We start from the raw sequence: 18,368 nt of genomic DNA on the forward strand, positions 1-18,368 counted from the left end.
TCCACTGTTGCTCTGGACACTAACACTACCGATGTGAGAGGTTTGATTTTAGTTTGGGTTGAATCCCCCCGACTGGATCTATTCACACTAAAGTTGTAGGTTATAAACTCCCTGGAAATGTCCTTGGAAACTATTCTTGCTCTCCCTTTACACCTGATTAATTTATGCATTTATTCCTGTGGAGCTGCTCTCTTTTCCTTTTATAAGTCCCGGGCTGAAGCCTGCTTCATTAGCTGCACGGCAGCAAAGAAACATTTTATCGTTCAGCAAACGAAACTTAACATTAATTAGAGAACTGCAAAGGCTACTTAAGGATTTTCCCTGAACCTGCTGCAGCTTTTCTTCGCTGCACTCTACCTTTCCTGCTCGTGCTCACTACAGTAAACAGATCTAACCTTCAAGGATGAGGCATATATTGTCATATTCTATATTTTTCTTATTGTGAATACATACCATAAAATGACCAAACAGAAAACTGATTCCATGTGTGTATCAAAGTATTATACATCTTCTTCCTGGCATCACATATTTTTCAACCTTTCACAAAATCCCCGTCCCATTTACAACATCCGAGGTTTATTTAGTCCGTTAAGTCCACCTGTGAACCATTTAGAGCGCACTCACACACGTCACACGCACTGATGACGTCATGGCGATGCGTGGCTTTGTTTCCAGATCTTTCCGTAGACCTCGGAGTTTTTGTGCGTCTTGTCGACTGTTTTTGAATCTTTTCATCGACCAAATCTGCAGTAAACACTCCACCTCCGCATCACACCAACGTGAACCTTTCACCGCCATTGTTGTTGTTGTTAAATGTCCGCGCATGGTCCCTCCTTCTATTTTCTATGTTTTAACAGGCGCACATAAATGATGTCAGAACCGCCACAGGCGTAGTGCGGGTGCACTCACACTGGTCAAACGCACTAGGCTTGACCCCAAAAACCTGTTTTGGCCCGGTGCGGAAGGACAGTGTGAGTGCGCCCTTAGTTTCAACACACAAAGTGAAAAAAAACAACAATAAAAAGATGAATGTCTGTCTGCTGTAGAAAAATAACCAGCCATAACTCAAAATGTCATAACTTCTACTTCCTTCTCTGGACTCCTTATCTCCTCTCTGTTTCAGTTTGGCAGTGTGGACTCTTCCTCACCTCTCCGTATCCTCTGAACTCCAGCATCTTGCCTCCTGTTTTCCGAACCTATTTCCTCTCTTTACGGTCCGGAAGGAGCACTTTCAACTCCTTATTCCACCTCCAAATGAGCAAACGACTGCCCGTCTGCCATCATATCCCTTAAACCCTCCTCTTTCAGCCTTTTCTTAATGTCATTAAATCTTTTCCTGCTTATCCGCTGGAGACACAAGCTATATTTTACAATATTCTCAAGCATTCAGACCACTTGTGAGGTCTTTGAGTTGACTCAACCTTGGTTAAGTGGAACCATTACTGGGAAAATAATCAATACGCCCCGGAAACCCATCTTCATGATGCAATCATTGGCCAAACCGCTCCCCGGAGGTACCAAAGTGTGAGGCTCCCAGTGGACGTCAAAGCTAATCTTTAACATTTGCACACAAATGGAAAAGGAATTCAAACCTCGGTGTCTCGAGACTCACTGTGTATAGTGTGTCTATGTATACAACATCCTGGTCCTGCACAGTGTGGGGAAGGGGACGAGGACTTTTCAAAGGCACTGGAGGTCAGAACCGCTCGGTCCCATCAGTTGGAGCTGCAACACAATGTCCCCAAAGAAATCCAGTTTCTCACCTTTCTCCACATAATGGAAGCGTTTTTCATCCAGCAGACGTTCTCTATGACCCTGGAACCAGCTCAAGCTATTTTTCATTTTAACACCATGAAAATAGATTACTTTTAACAAGAAGGGCACATCCTTTTTATACATTGACCTTTAGGAGACTCACTTCCTTTATGTTAAAGTTTCTTTGAACTTTCTGGGAGAGAAGTAATTGGCCGATAATGGGAAATGTATATAATTCGGTTTTTATGCTTTAATGCCTGTCAGGTAATTATGGGCGCACTCACACTGTCCTTCCCCACCGGGCCGAAACCGTTTTTTCAGCTAAAGCCTAGTGTGTTTGACCAGTGTGAGTGCAACCGCTCCGCGCATAACAGCGGACAGCTGGCCGTCCACGGCCCGTCTGAGAGGGGTGGGCTTTTGTAGAGCACGTTTGCACATGTACGAGCACGAGCACGATGCCTACGGCGGCTCTGACGTCATTTATGTGCGCCTGTTGGGACATAGAAAAAAGAAGGAGGGACCATGCGCGGACATTTAAAACAATGGCGGTGAAAGGTTCACGTTGGTGTGATGCGAAGGTGGAGTGTTTACTGCAGATTTGGTAGACGAAAAGATTCAAAAACAGTCGACAAGACGCACAAAAACTCTAGGTCTATGGAAAAAAAGATCTGGAAACAAAGCCACGCATCGCCATGACGTCATCAATGCGTGTGACGTGTTACGGCGTGATGACGTATAGGCAGCGAGAAGCATTCTCCGAGGCCCAGGTAGTGTGAGTACAAACGGGCCTGGGGCTCGGGGGAGACGGAGGGGGGACAAGTACCCTAAAGCCCGGGGCGCGGTGCGGAAGGACAGTGTGAGTGCGCCCTATAACAGATAAATCATCGGCCAATAACATGAACATCATCATGATCGTCAGCAGATTAATGCAAAATGATTGAAAACCCTGGGAAAAAATAACACGGGCCCTTGAATTGTCCTTAAAGCGTCCTTAAAAACGTTTTGGAGGAAAGAGATCCGTCTCCGTGACAACCGAGGGAAAACTATCTGCTTGTTAAGAACGGGTAAACAATTGAAAACTCAGAAAAACACAGGAAGTGGACCTTGAGATTTATCCGGCACGTGTGTTCGACTTCTAAAGTATTTTTGGCTTCCGTTGAAACCTCGTTCTGTGATTTAATGAACGATAAATAAAAAGAGCAAAACTACCTGCCAGGGAGATGTTCGTCGTGCTCTCTGAGACAAAGAGTACAGCAGCGGCTTATCCGAGTCCGCTTCAAACGTCGGCCGAGGTCGGCAGTGTCCAGCTGCAAGGTCGCACTAGGAGACGGTGCTACTTGATTGCCAGAGACAGAGTCATTTGCTCGGCTCTCGTCCTTGCAGTCTTCCCAGACCTCTGCTTTAACAAGCGAAGGGAGAAAATGAAAAAGGGGCTTCTTTGGACCCGTTGGTATAACGGCAGAAAAAAATCATTAGTAATCGTGGTAATTTGCATGCAGCGGCAGCAGCAGCAGCGGCAGCAGCAGCGGCAGCAGCGGCAGCAGCGGCAGCAGCAGCAGCAGCAGCAGCACGGGTGCTTGGGGGTATTTCCAGTCTCTGTCGCACATATGTCCCTGTTTTGTTCCCCGTCGTGGTTCCAGTTGTGGTGTGCGGTGCTAAACGTGTTGTTCTTTTTATGTCTCGTCATAATGAAAACATTAGTTTCAAGCATAAGGATTCGTGGTGCTCTTGCTTTAGGGGGACATTAGGTTTAATTATACTGTTATTCTTAATTTCATGCAGCAGCGGGGGAAACACCCGTGATATATTGGGCTCCAGCTGTAGAATGGATACACAGGAGTTGTTCCTTAAGAGATATCTGTTTGGGAATGGTCACGCTGCTGTTGATCAGTGAGTTTGCTCGACTCAAGGAAAAAAGGATCAGATTTGAATAAAGCTGCGTGCGCTGTAATCATAACCATAGGCAACATGCGTGCAGATTTATATGGACTACAAATGAGCGTTCAAGGGATTTATTTTGACAATCGTCGTGACGTCACCGACGCTGTTCTGGAAATTTCCAGGTGAGATTTCATGCCTTAAACATTCACGCCGTCTTCCACGCACTCCTGCATGTTTTTAAATGTTTATCCTCAAACAAACACGCCGTTTAAAACGGGAATCTTCTTTTTATGACGCAGATTTTCAGCTTTTTTCTGTATTTAAATCTCCAATAGGCATCACACCTTGGCCTAAGGGGGACACGGTGGACTGGTGGTTAGCACTGTCGCCTCACAGCGGGAGGGTTCCTGGTTGAAATCCCGGCTCGGTCCTTTCTGTGTGGAGTTTGCATGTTGTCCCCGTGTCTGCGTGGGTTTTCTCCGGGTTCTCCGGTTTCCTCCCACAGTCCAAAGACGTGCAGGTGTTCGGTTCATTGATGACTCTAAATCACCCGTAGGTGTGAATGGTTGTCTGTCTCTGTTCGTCTCTATGTGTCCTGTGATAGACTGGCGTCCTGTCCAGGATGGACCCCGCCTCACGCCCGTTGTCAGCTGGGATCGGCTCCAGCCCCCCGTGACCCCGACAGGGACAAGCGGTTGAAGTTGAATGAATGAATGAACACCTCGGCCTTGAATCAGAGAAGAACACTGTTAAAAATGTCCATGTCCGTGATCGATCAGGTGTTATAAGACTTCTGTGTCAGGGGGAAATTCTGCAGAGTGAAAATGTAAAAATACTGCTTTCGTTCATGTCTGCACAGCCACTCCACATGAGCAGCTGACGGTTTACTGCATTGCTCAAGGGTACATCGGCTCAGCAGTAGCCGATCGAAGGCAGTGCTAGTTAAAGGCCCTGCAAACCTCTGAACACTGACAGAATATGGAATCTCTCAGCTTAATAGAAAGACTCTGAAAACACCAAATTACTTTCTTTAATACATTTTGTTAGCAGAGGAATTCGGCATGTCATATTCCTCACAGCTACAGCGAAGTCCAAGCTACATGCACATTTTATGCTCATTCTCATGTTAATTAACATAAATAGCCTTCAATTATGAATTCCACTAAATAATACAGTAAAGCGATGGATGAATGTAAACCAAAAGTGTAAAAAAGTGCAAAATTAGGTTTTCAGGCTCTTTAAGAGTGAGTACCCGGCTGTTAAGACATGTCGTGACGCCCTTTTCAGAATAAGAGTTCCTGGTCCAAGCCGTTCTGAGCCTCATAACGCTGCGGTGCCGTGTTCCCAGTTGTTTGAACAGATCTGAGTTTTTAAAAAACTATGTAATTGTCATTTTTCTTATCGATGAAAAAGATGTCCAACTGATGAAAGATGTGATCGCAATTGTTCACTTGTCTGTTTTGTTTCAACGGAGCGTTTGGACCCCGAAATTGTATTTTGAAAGGGTGTTACGTCAGACTGGATAGCCGGATAGCGACTGTTTCTAAGGGCGCACTCACACTGTCCATCCGTCCCGTGCCCCGTGCTTTAGGGTCCTTGTCCCCCCCTCCAGGCCCCTTTGTACTCACACTACCTGGGCCTCGGAGAATGCTTCTTGCTGCCTATCCGTCATCACGCCGTAACACGTCACACGCATTGATGACATCATGGCGATGCGTGGCTTTGTTTCCAGATCTTTCCGTAGACCTGAGTTTTTGTGCGTCTTGTCGACTGTTTTTGAATCTTTTCATCGACCAAATCTGCAGTAAACACTCCACCTCCGCATCACACCAACGTGAACCTTTCACCGCCATTGTTTTAAATGTCCGCGCATGGTCCCTCCTTCTTTTTTCTATGTCCCAACAGGCGCACATAAATTACGTCGTAGGCCTCGTGCTCGTGCTCGTGCTCGTACATGTGCAAACGCGCTCTACAAAAGCCCACCTCTCTCAGACGGGCCGTGGACGGCCAGCTGGCCACAGTTATGCACGGAGTGGTTGCACTCACACTGGTCAAACGCACTATGCTTGACCCGAAAAACCTGTTTTGCCTCGTTGCGGAAGGACAGTGTGAGTGCGCCCTAAAAGATAGTAACATTCACCAAAGCTGTTTACTGATAAAGAAGCTGTTTTCCAGATGTTTTGACGGACACTGCTCCACCTTCCAGCCTTTACATTGCTCCTGTTTGTGTTTCTGTCAGGCATGAAGTGAACACTCACTTTCATTTCATTAACACACACAGAAAACATCGTGTGCACTTGGTTTACGGGCACGATAAAAGAAAACAGTGTATGAACCTGCGACTTTTCTCCTCCTTCTCTGCGATATGTGGTCTAATTTGCTTCCGACCTCTCAGAGATCTGTTTTCGGAGACTATTTTTGCTCTGATCACTTAATGGCAACAGGAATATTCATGTGGCTCTGACCTTTACCCGCTCCTTTCTACAAGACGCTTGTAATGCCGCTGATGTGAGAGTGTAGCACTCTGAATAAGAACATGTAAGCTGAATGCCTGACACGGAAAGTCAACGCTGTGCAAGCCGTTGAGGACTAATCCAGTAAACTTTAGGGAAGCATTACCTTGAATGCTGTTGCTGTTAAGTCACCTTTTGATTTCACAGAGTGTACAGATACAGTTTCAAATCCCAAACCTGTGTTTAGTTGTTTTGCTAATTGCCTCGGCTCACCTGCAAGTCCTCGCCTGTGTTTGCGGTGTCTCTTGAACCCCGAGCGCGAGTCATCCCAGATTCAGTTTGGTTTCCTAATTAGTGGGAAGTCGCTGCAAATCGATGAACGCCTTCATTGCAGGAAAGCAACTTCTCCTCTGAGGGGCATCGTGGGGGAATTAAACAAGTGTTATTGGAAACGAAGGGGCCGGTTTTCGACAAAAGACAATTTGCACTCTGTTTCCCCCATTGCTTACTCCACATTATTCAAGGTGTAGAGCACAGAGACCAATAACAATTCGATAATTGTTTTGGGTTTGTTTACTTGCCTCCATGTTGCTGCTGATGAAGCTCAGAAGGTGCAACTTTGGCGGTCCACGGACTCTGCCGCAGCCAGTACTCGTACTTAATCTGCAGCGTTTTAAGATTAATGAATTCTCGTCCACCAGTGTCCCTGAAACATGTCTTTTTGAAACATCTAGTGGATGCACATATTTAAATTCCTCTTTTTTCCGTAAATATTTCTGATGAATCATCCTGCGCTCAGGCGTACGTACATGCATATCCAATAACCCATGGTTTGGGGTGACCAGCTGACCTCTCCTGACGTAAAACCAAACGCAGCCGAATTAGATTTGGTGATATAGACTGGACGTGTGCTTGGATGTCAGATGCTAAAATATATTCTTTTCACCTCCTCCACCACCGTCTGATCGATCATGCAGCTGAGGCAGCTGTGGGTGGAGGTAGAGAGTCTCCTTCAACTGAACACTGTGTGGTGTAGAGCTCAAGTAACTGTGATTCATCCGCTCACTTCAGGGCGAACAAGTTGTCTCTTTCCTGTGCTCTTATTCTATATCTGCATTTGTATGACTTATGAATATGCGTGTGTTGTTCTGGTTGAAGAGAGCAACTGATGCAGCGGTGACTGGACAGAACCACAGAGTGCAGGGAAAGTTTAGGCCACAACAACTCCAGGGAAGCAACGGACTTCAAACAGCCCCCTCCACACACACATACACATACACACACACACACACACACACACACACACACACACACACACACATACACACACACACCATGCTCTCTAATATCAAAGCTGTTGACAGCGTTGGCTCTTGTTCAGACAGACATTTTAAATTTTAATGATACATGGTATCAGAAGTGTTGTTTTTTTGTTATGACTTTCTTTTTGACACATCATAAATTGTGCATGATGCGCTGCAGGAAGCGGCACCTGAACGCCTCTCCATGTCAGACAGTCAGGATTAACATGGGCCCACAACGTTCTACCGACATTATCAGCGGCTTTATGCTTCATTATCTATCAGTGCGTTTACATGTAGCTTAAGAATCAGATTATATCCGGGTTAAGGTCATGTTCTAGTTTCTCAAACACCAGGTAAACACCATACCCCATGCAGCTTAACCGGCACGGGGTGTTTGGTTTCGCGTATGCGCATGCTCCAAAACCAGGAAGCAACAGCGCCGTAAACAATGTAAAAAAAAAACATCCACAATAGGGCGTTACCTTTAAACTGAGGGAACATCACCACCAAGAAGACCCGTTTGGGTTGTAACTCTGTCCATAAGTCGGCCATTTGTAATTTTTGAAAAAGGTGAACCAGAAAAAAAGCCGTATTCGGACCAGCTGTATGTTGGCTGAGCGCCACCTACTGTATCCGAGGTCCTGTTTCCCATTCGACCCCCTTCCAATTGTCATGAACGGTACAGAGATAACGCACAAAAAGGGTGGACGCAGTGCAGACACGGACACGGAGTAAAAGTACAAACAAAAGTTTAATTACACTAACAAACAAAACGCAAAACACTACAGGGTAACAGGAAATACAAATGACGAGACGGTCGAGGGAAATACAGGAACGAGGAGACGACGGAATATCAGGGAGACGGATGAGGAAACAGGAACACGGGAAACTACGGAGAAACAGAAACAAACACGGTTAGAATATACTTAACGACGGGGAGCGTGATACCACAACGAGAAAAGGAACGCCAATCCGGGGGGAATAGTTTTACTAATGAAGGAATACAACGGTCCGGCGCTGCATGCCTGTCAGCTCAGGGTATTAGTAGTCACCAGGTGATCAGCGTGACAGGCTGCAGCTTGGGGGAACGCCTACCGGACCTAGACGACAGGAAACGAGAGGGACACACACATGCATGGAAACACAGACAGAGGGAGACAAACTCACACAAAAGGAAGAGAGGAGGATACTGACAGAGCCGAGTCTTGACATCAGTACTCCAATTGTTCCCTTCACCGGGGTAAGGCCATTTCCGGGTTACTGATGCGTATGTTAACGCACTGCACCTCAAACGACTCGGTTCACATGAATGCATCATTGCATCTTGTTTGCTTTTGGTGCAAAGTGCTTACCATGAATTTATCAGAGACTGGGAAGGGCGGAAGTTGCTCAGCGGCCCTCGGAGCCAAAGAGGCTCCACTGTCGGGTCTAAAAATAGCCGGACGATCGGCACTGCTTCTACATCGTAGGACCCCTAGAGACTCCCCCCCGTTCGAGTTGGCTACGTAAATGGGGATTAAATGATTCAACCGTGCAGACTTTTGAAATGCTCTCAGACTGAATGGATCACATTCTGATATTAACACGCATCGTTACTTTGTGGTTGATGACAATCGAAACAATGATCCACAGATTTACAGACGTATCTGTCGCCATGTAAGTCAATGGGAAAAAGTCTGTTGGGCCTGATGGCGTCACGTGATGGACATGGAAGTTGTAACTCCACCGGCTGACCACTGAGTCCAGGACACGTCCTCGGGGCCTGGTGTTTACCTAACACGGCAGCTGGATCGTTGCAGTATCACAAGATCACAACATAACTCTAACAGCCACCTGGTCAGGCTTCGAGTAATGCGTCTGTGTCTTTGGTGACTTTGCTTTTGTTTCTTTGTTTGCTTCTGTTGTTCACGCTGACTGATTACAAGCAAACCAGGGCCAGTAAACAAAAGTCGCTTTAACTCTCCTGTGTACTGGACACAGTGTGGTGACCTGTCTTGCTGCCAGGTTATCGGGTTTGGTGCCAGAAGGGAAGTCCAAACAAATCAAGGAGTTGTTGTTCTGCGCTCTGCTCTGGTGTCCAAACACAGTGAGAAAAAACAACTCAGTATGAGTTTGAGACCAGACTGTTGTTTGACCTTACTTTGTTTGTTGTGCTCGGGCTCCAAAGAGAAATGAATTCATGGTCAAATGTTGTTAATCTTCTAAACCTCATCTCTCATCTGAGCTGAGCTGAACAGAGTGAATAAAGGGGCTGAAGTTACGGCTCAAAGAAGTACAAATGAAAGCCTGTTAAAGTGAGGACACCTACCTCCAACACACTCCTGAGATTAAAATATACTGAGATCAAATCAGTGTTAAAAACAATAACAAGCGTGGTATCAGTTATAAGGGAACCTGCGTTACATTAATAACCTACTGCTTTTCAGGCGCGAGTTAAAATAAACTGAGGCAAAATTGAGTTCAAAGACTACACACACACACACACACACACACACACACACACACACACACACACACACACACACACACACACACACACACACACACACACACACACACACACACACACACACACACACACACACACACACACACACACACACACACGCACGCACACACACAGGCACACACATCAGTCAGAGCCGCTGTGTTTATAAGTGAAGCCAATAAACTGGGACTGCAGAAACATTCCAGATGTTAAATTCAAGCAGGTAAATCGAGGCTAAAACCTGTGAAACCTTAATAAATCACATTTTTTAGGCAGCTCAGTCGACCAGTTTATGTGGAACAGTTATTATAATTCATTCATTCATCTTCAACTGCTTATCCCGGGGGCGGGGTCGCGGGGGGGCTGGAGCCGATCCCAGCTGACATTGGGCGTGAGGCGGGGTCCACCCTGGACAGGACGCCAGTCTATCACAGGACACATAGAGACGAACAGAGACACACAACCATTCACACCTACGGGTGATTTAGAGTCATCAATGAACCGAACAGTATTAACAAATATATCCACGTCAGACACGGGGGTAATTAACTATTCATAAAATGTTCTAAAGCAAACATATTCATCAAATTAATAATAATAAATTGTTGGTCTCTATGTGCTCTGCGATAGACTGGCGTCCTGTCAGCTGGGATCGGCTCCAGCCCCCCCGCGACCCCGACAGGGACAAGAGGTTGAAGATGAATGAATGAATATTATTTTTATTGATGGTTTGAGGGTCAGTTCTGTCTCCTGTGCCACCTCGAATATTCAATCTCTTAGTTATCTTAGTTTTAAATGAAGGAAATGGTCCAAGATCATTGCTCTGAACATGCTGCCTAACTTAATTATTGCGTTATTGTAGAACTGTCAGTTTTGGGTCGGGCTGTGGAGCTAGCTGGTCGTATGTGGGGGTGTTGGGTTGGGTACTTTATCGCGGTGCATTCATACAGCAAATGAAATGCTAAGTGCAACAGTAGCAGCTTGGTCTTGCAGCTCTTACATCACACGTTTACGGTCAGCAGTGCAGCAGAAGGCACGGTGGAGCATTTGATCGCATTTAAGCTTACACGTATCCATATGTGTGGGACATGTGTTGCAGCTAACGCTCAATGTCTCCTAGCAAACACATTTTCGAGGTGCTGTTTTTGGTCAGTTTGAATAATGCCGAGCTTAAGCAGCAGTCACTCAGAATCTACACATGCTAGGTGTGAGACCAGGGGTGCAGACTCGATGTCAGGGTTGTGTGATTGTGGGGGATCGCTCATATGTAACTCATACCATGCCTCCGTAAATCACAACTTCGTAGAGGCTCGCCATATCATTCAAAAAGTTCTGAACATGAAACAGTTTACTGTGCTTACCTTTCTTTTTAAACTGTCCCGAACAGCCAACACCGCGTATCACTGCTCACTTAACTGTTGTATTAGTAAATCAGGATTTTAAGGGACTCAGGCATGTGATGTCTACTTAGGGCGCACTCACACTGTCCTTCCGCACCGCACCCCGGGCTTTAGGGTCCTTGTCCCCCCCTCCAGGCCCGTTTTTACTCACACTACCTGGGCCTCGGTAAATGCTTCTTGCTGTCCATATGTCATCACGCCGTAATACGTCACACGCATTGATGACGTCATCGCGATGCGTCTCTTTGTTTCCAGATCTTTCCATAGACCTCAGAGTTTTTGTGCGTCTTGTCGACTGTTTTTGAATCTTTTCATCGACCAAATCTGCAGTAAACACTCCACCTCCACATCACACCAACGTGAACCTTTCGCCGCCATTGTTGTTGTTGTTAAATGTCCGCGCATGGTTCGTACTTGTATGTCCGAACAGGCGCACATAAATGAAGTCAGAGCCGCCGTAGGCATCGTGCTCGTGCTGGTACACGTGCGCACGCTCGTGCTCATATATGTGCAAACACGCTCTATAAAAGCCCACCTCTCTCAGACGGGCAGTAGACGGCCCGCTGTCCGCAGTTATGTGCGGAGCGGGTGCACTCACACTGCTCAAACGCACTAGGCTTTAGTTGAAAAAACGGTTTTGGCCCGGTGCGGAAGGACAGTGTGAGTGCGCCCTTACCCCCCGTTCTTCTCATGCATGTGGCGTTCTGCACATCCAAACTGTTATTATTAAAAATAGTAGTAGACTTAGTAGCTTCTGTAATGACGATTATCACACCTACTTGCAATGCTGCTTCCCAGAGAAATCGATCCTTTACTCGCCTCATCCACGGCGTCACTATATTACCATACCTGCACCCGAGCCACGTGTCGGCCCATGTGTCGGCCTGTACACACGGCCTCCTATCTTTCTCAATATCAGTCCCATCAGCTGAGCCGCCGCTGCCAGTCCCAGTCAGCAGCGAGTGTCCCAGCCTCAGATTAACTCTGCAAATGCATCGAAGCACCCCGAGCTGTTTTTCCCGCGTCGTCGTCTACTCTCCGTGTCCTTTGACAGGCTCGTAAATAATGCAGAAGGGCTTTGCGATGATAACCTGCTCTGAGGCGAAGCACGCGCGCACGAAAATCACAAATACTTTTTCTTTATATCTCTCCCCGATATCACTTTCTTATGCTCCTGGAGTCTGGCTCATTTCAGTGGTGAGACTTATATTTACTCTCTGACACTTCCCCTCCTCGCTCAGGCTGTCGCATTTACAGTTCACACCCTCCTCACCGCCGGGGTCACACACACACCAGCACATGGATGGACAGGTGGAGCAGGTTTTCTGCAACTGCTGGGGTGAAGCTGTTCGATCGCACCGGCACACTCACTGATAATTATGCTTTGGAGCTTTACAGACTCCGTGTTCATGAATTAATAATTGTTGCTTTTTCTTTCTTGTGGAGTGGATCTGGCTGTCTGACACACTGCACACAGGCCTCAGTCCTCACCATAACGAATAACCTTGCCGCATATTGATTTTTCTCTTCTCTCTTTCTAAGTCTTGCGCAAACACCTGGATAGGAGCTCTTTGTAGTGGGCCGAGAGGCACATCACCCTGAGACAGACGCTGGTCCGTGAGTTATGAAGGTTTGAATTCTCCTGTGGTAAAGAAGGCTCACGGCGGAGGGTTGGATTAATGTTTTAACGCCCAGATAGCATCTCTTAAATGTATAATGTTTACACTGAAAACAAAGTCTCTCTGATGCGGGTTGGTCTTAATTTTGCGAAAGTCCGAAATTCGAAGGAAGCTCCGCCCTGAGCTGCCATTAAAAGCTAATAAACACGTGCGGCATAAAGCGAGAAGGCAAAACAGAGCAGCGCCTTTCATTTATTTAAACAAGCTGAAAAATATTCAGGTGTGAGTGCCACTGCGGCATCCTGTCTGCCAGAGAAAAGGACTGTTTTTCAGTAGGAATCCTTTAACAATGTGGTGCAAAGTAAAAGAAAATCTATTTAAAACGTCATCATCGTCTCTCATAAGCCTCGACATGCTGTTGCAACAGTGGGGAATACATGTTTGTGTGTAATATGGTCCATAAAACTAGATTAGCTTATTTACTTATGCCTGAAACCCCTCCTGGAGTACAGGCCGTTGACGAGGGACCTCCAGAGTTCTCTCTTTATCTGATCTTGAACCTGATCGTACCCTGGTGCTCTGTTTTGTCGGTGGAACCAAACGTCCGCTGCAGAGGACAGAGAAGGGCTCCTGTTCAGCTCTGGGGCCATGAAATATTATTAGCAGCCTTTCCTGCATCATGTGGATACAGTTGAATACAGAGGGCAGACATTGCAAATGAGCCCAGCCTGTAAATGCTGCGGAGTGTGGCGGTGGTTAGTGCTACATACGTGAGCCTGTACAAATACACGTTAAAATAATGTGATGTGGAGGCGACGAGGAAGAACACCACGCTCCTTGTTCTCCATCCCTCCTCTGCATCCCCTCGCAGCAGATAGGAGTTGATGAGTTGAATATGTTTGGTTTGATTCATTGATCCTTTATCGGACAGGTTTGTGACAGAGTCTCACGTTGGCTCTGAAATATCAGGAGCCTAGCAGAGCATCGATAAATCTATGGCGCTGTCCGTGGTGCTGATGTTCTCTGAGTGGCCTGCAGACAGGGCGAGTCTAAACATGCCTTCACAGAACAGGGTCACAGCCCACTGGTCTCAGTGAAATGACACATGATACCGACCGCTGAGGTTTCAGATCTCTAGGCAGAAAGTCAGGAAGGACTGGACGAGAGGACAATGATTTGGATTTCTGATGTGATTTCACTTCGCAGGCTGAAACAACAACTCAGGGGTTTTGATTAAAAAGGCTGACTCAGCTGCAGTTTAGATATGATAAGAATGATGTTTTCCACAATGTTGACATGACAGATTATACTTTTACCTGCAGCGTTTTAAATCGCCTGCATGACTGAGTAAACACAGACAGGCTGAACGGCCAATCGGACGATCTCGCAAAATCCTGCGGTTCTTGAACGCGAATGGAAACTGGCGGCGGAATGAGAATATGAGAGCCCCAGGCAACGACTTCAGATAAGAGTCATTACACATCACACACTAGGGCTGCCCCCCGACCAAGGATTGTCTTGGTCGACCATTGGTTGTCATTTAGAGCGATTAGTCGACCCCCTCCCCCCACAAGTATAGCCTCAGTGACTCAGTGTAAACAGTGCGCACAGACCCTCGCTATACGTCTGCAGCCTGTTGATGACACTGGCAAATTATTTAAGGTTGTAATTCTGAATGCAAGGAGACTGTCGGATCAGATAGCTAGGCTAACGTTACTCACATGTTTTAAAGTTTGCATGTGACCTTCTCGCCGTCATCCTTGTTCTTTTCAAAGTGATCCCATATTTTAGACGTCTCTCCCGACATGAGTGGATGTTAATTGTTAACTGTCTCACCGTGATGTTGAAGGGACCTGCAGCCTTAAAAGAAAATCCACTGACAATGAGCGAGTGTCACAACTTCCTGTATCCAGCCCTTCAGATTAAAAGCCCTCCCTCCATTTAGGCCAGCCGCCAGTCGCACAGATTTTCACTTAATTTTGACACCTTAACCACTTTTTACACTCCTTGTGACATTCACCCATTTTTACACTGATGGCAGAGGCCACCTGCCCATCATCCAAGCTAATCCTTCAAACAAGGGGAGTCTGGGATTGAACCGCCAGTTTTCTGAATGGAGGACGACGGCCCCCTCTACCTCTGACGCACAGCCAGGCTGGATTATGGACAGGGCTAATGCACCGTGCCAATGCACCAGGTCAGGCCAGTGTTCGGATCTGATCTCTCCACCTGGTCCTGGGTCTTCCCCGAGGCCTCCTCCCAGCTGGACGTGCCTCCAACACCTCCCTAGGGAGGCGCCCCAGGGTTCATCCTTACTAGATGCCCGAACCAACTCAACTGGTGCCATCAGTACGAATCATTTTCATGATATAACAGTTGTAATTTTGTCCGTGCTTTAAGACAGATTGCTTTTTTAACTTTCCTCACTGTTTACATAAATCTTTCTCTTGTTCTGATAGAATAAGACCTGAGGACTCATTTGCATACAGTAGCCATGTTTCCCAGCAGATCACAGCTGCAGAATGTGTCGGCTGTGTGTTCTCCGGCCTGCAGTCCGCCGAGGGGGTCGAGGATGTTTTGTACTCGCTCGTGTGCAAACGCAACATCCGCCAAATGAGTTGTTCGATGTTACTTACAGATCTCGCCTGTTTGACCAAATTGCATTTCCACCACAACAGGTGGACAGATGGGCCGCACAGAGAATGCATATTATGTCATTATGGGTAAAGCAGGTGTCACATACGGAAGCAAACAAAAAAACACAATGGGAGAATATGCAGCGTTCCTCTCAGACACACATTCAGTAACCCGAGCATCGCATAATCCCCTTTGGCGTCTATTGTCGACCTTTACCATCTGGTTCAGCTGTGATGGTGAGCCAGCCGTCTGCCAGCACGGCGGTTGGACAATCTTCAAGGACGTGGTTGATGGTTATGCTGCAGTCTTCAGGGAAACGTGAGGCTTTAACCTCCCGGTCGGTGGAGGCTGTGAGGACAGGAAGTGCGTCCAGCTCCACAGCTGCTCCAGGACGGTATTTAGTATAGGAATTACCATGTGCATAACTGAGAATGAGGGCTACACGGTGGTGTGGTGGTTAGCACTGTTGACTCATAGCGAGGGGGTTCGTCCACGGCCCGTCTGAGAGAGGTGGGCTTTTGTAGAGCGCGTTTGCACATGTACGAGCACGAGCGTGCGCACGTGTACGAGCACGAGGCCTACGCTGGTCCTGACGTCCTTTATGTGCGGCTGTTGGGACATAGAAAAAAGAAGGAGGGACCATGCGCGGATATTTACAACAATGGCGGCGAAAGGTTCACGTTGGTGTGATGCGGAGGTGGAGTGTTTGCTGCAGATTTGGTCGATGAAAAGATTCAAAAACAGTCGACAAGACGCACAAAAACTCTGAGGTCTACGGAAAGATTTGGAAACAAAGCCACGCATCGCCATGACGTCATCAATGCGTGTGACGTGTTACGGCGTGATGACGTATAGGCAGCAAGAAGCATTCGCCGAGGCCCAGGTAGTGTGAGTACAAACGGGCCTGGAGGGGGGGACAAGGACCCTAAAGCACGGGGTGCGGTGCAGAAGGACAGTGGGAGGGCGCCCTAAGGGAACTTTATCTGTAAAGGCCAGATGAGAGGGCACATCCACTGTATTACACCCCTGGCTAACCGCCGCACGCCGTCGTCTCTCGTGGAACAGCCGCTGACAACTGCTCCTTTTCACAACAATCAGCCCGGAGAAGCTCATCTGTGCCAGAGATCGGCCGAACATAAGAGGGCTGGAGAGCGGCGAGCAGATGGCTCCCCTCCTCTGTTTGAACACCGCTTTAATCGAGGGCCATAAATTGATTATCGGCGCCACCGTCTGAGGATTTGGCTGAAGATACTGATGTAAATACCCCTCCCATCCCCTCCTCCTCCTCCTCCCCCCCCCCCTCCTCCTGCTCTTCTATTCCCGGACGTATACGTACTTTTCTTTGGCACGCTCCGGCGTTCGTCAGTGCCAGCAGTCGATGGCGGTGGACGGTGCTCAGTTGAGCCTCAGGAAGAAAAAACATCACTTCTTGTTGGCAGATGCTCGACTCGACCTTCTGCAAAGCGTCGCCGCTGCTGTCTCATCAGTCTCACTTCCTTCCTTCTTTCCTTCCTTCCTTCTTTCTTTCTTTCTTCCTTCCTTCCTTTCCTTCCTTCCTTCCTTTCTCCCCCTCCTTCCTTCCTTCCTTCCTTCCTTCCTTCCTTTTTTCCTTCCTTCCTTCCTTCTTTCCTTCCATCCTTCCTTCCTTCCTTCCTTCCTCACTTCCTTCCTTCCTTCCTTCCCATTCCCTTCCTTCCTTCCTTCTTTCCTTCCTTTCTTCCTTCCTTTTTTCCTTCCTTCCTTCCTTCTTTCCTTCCATCCTTCCTTCCTTCTTTCCTTCCTCACTTCCTTCCTTCTTTCCTTCCTCACTTCCTTCCTTCCTTCCCATTCCCTTCCTTCCTTCCTTCTTTCCTTCCTCTCTCACTTCAGTTTTAATGGCATGAATGTCACAAAGACTGTCGCCAGGTATAAAGATTCATTAAAAACAGAACAACACATTTCATAGGTATAATAAATAATAAAAATTAAATAATGAAATAATAAAAATACAATAAAATTAAATAAAATAAGAGTGTTTGTGTGCGTGCTCACGTGTGAAACACAATATTGCCAAAGCATCAAAATACAATAAGTCCAGATATTCAGACACGTGTGTGCAAGCGTGCGTGCATGCGTGCATGTGTGTGTGCAAGCTTGCATGTGTGTGTGTGTGTGTGTGTGTATTTTGATCACCCACGGTCCCTCAGGTTGTGGCATGTTAATATAGACTGGGCAGCTAAATGTTCCCTCGTCTCCTTCTCTGAGGAGTATTTTTAATTTTGAGGATCATTCAGCTCTTTGAACTCTGGGAAAACAGAGCTGAGCTTAAATTAAACATTTCTTATGTCATTATATTTGTACATTGTCTCTCATCTCGTCTCTTGTCTCTTCTCTTTCCTCTCTCCTCTCCTCCTCTCCTCTCTCATCTCCCCTCTCTTGTCTCTCCTCTCCTCTCTCGTCTCTCCTCTCTTGTCTCTCCTCTCCTCTCTTCTCTCGTCTCTCCTCTCGTCTCTCCTCTCTTGTCTGTCCTCTCCTCTCTCGTCTCTCCTCTCCTCTCTTGTCTCTCCTCTCCTCTCTTGTCTCTCCTCTCCTCTCTCGTCTCTCCTCTCTTGTCTCTCCTCTCCTCTCCTCTCTTCTCTCGTCTCTCCTCTCGTCTCTCCTCTCTTGTCTGTCCTCTCCTCTCCTCTCTTCTCTTGTCTCTCCTCTCTCCTCTCTTGTCTCTCCTCTCCTCTCCTCTCTTCTCTCGTCTCTCCTCTCTTGTCTCTCCTCTCCTCCTCTCCTCTTTCCTCTCTCCTCTCCTCTCCTCACCTCTCCTCCTCTCCTCCTCTCCTCTGGATCACAGATTTACACAT

The 18,368-nt window shown here is 47.1% G+C and overlaps 1 protein-coding gene across 1 annotated transcript in view; it reads left to right on the plus strand.

Annotated features, from left to right (window-relative positions):
- grin2da (glutamate receptor, ionotropic, N-methyl D-aspartate 2D, a) overlaps positions 1-18,368 on the plus strand; it is a gene marked incomplete at both ends in the record, with an annotated part of 247,265 nt that overhangs the window by 23,635 nt on the left and 205,262 nt on the right. The window lies entirely within an intron of this gene.

The sequence above is a fragment of the Echiichthys vipera genome, assembly GCF_963691815.1.
Source record: "Echiichthys vipera genome assembly, chromosome: 13".
Classification (NCBI taxonomy): Eukaryota; Metazoa; Chordata; class Actinopteri; order Perciformes; family Trachinidae; genus Echiichthys; species Echiichthys vipera.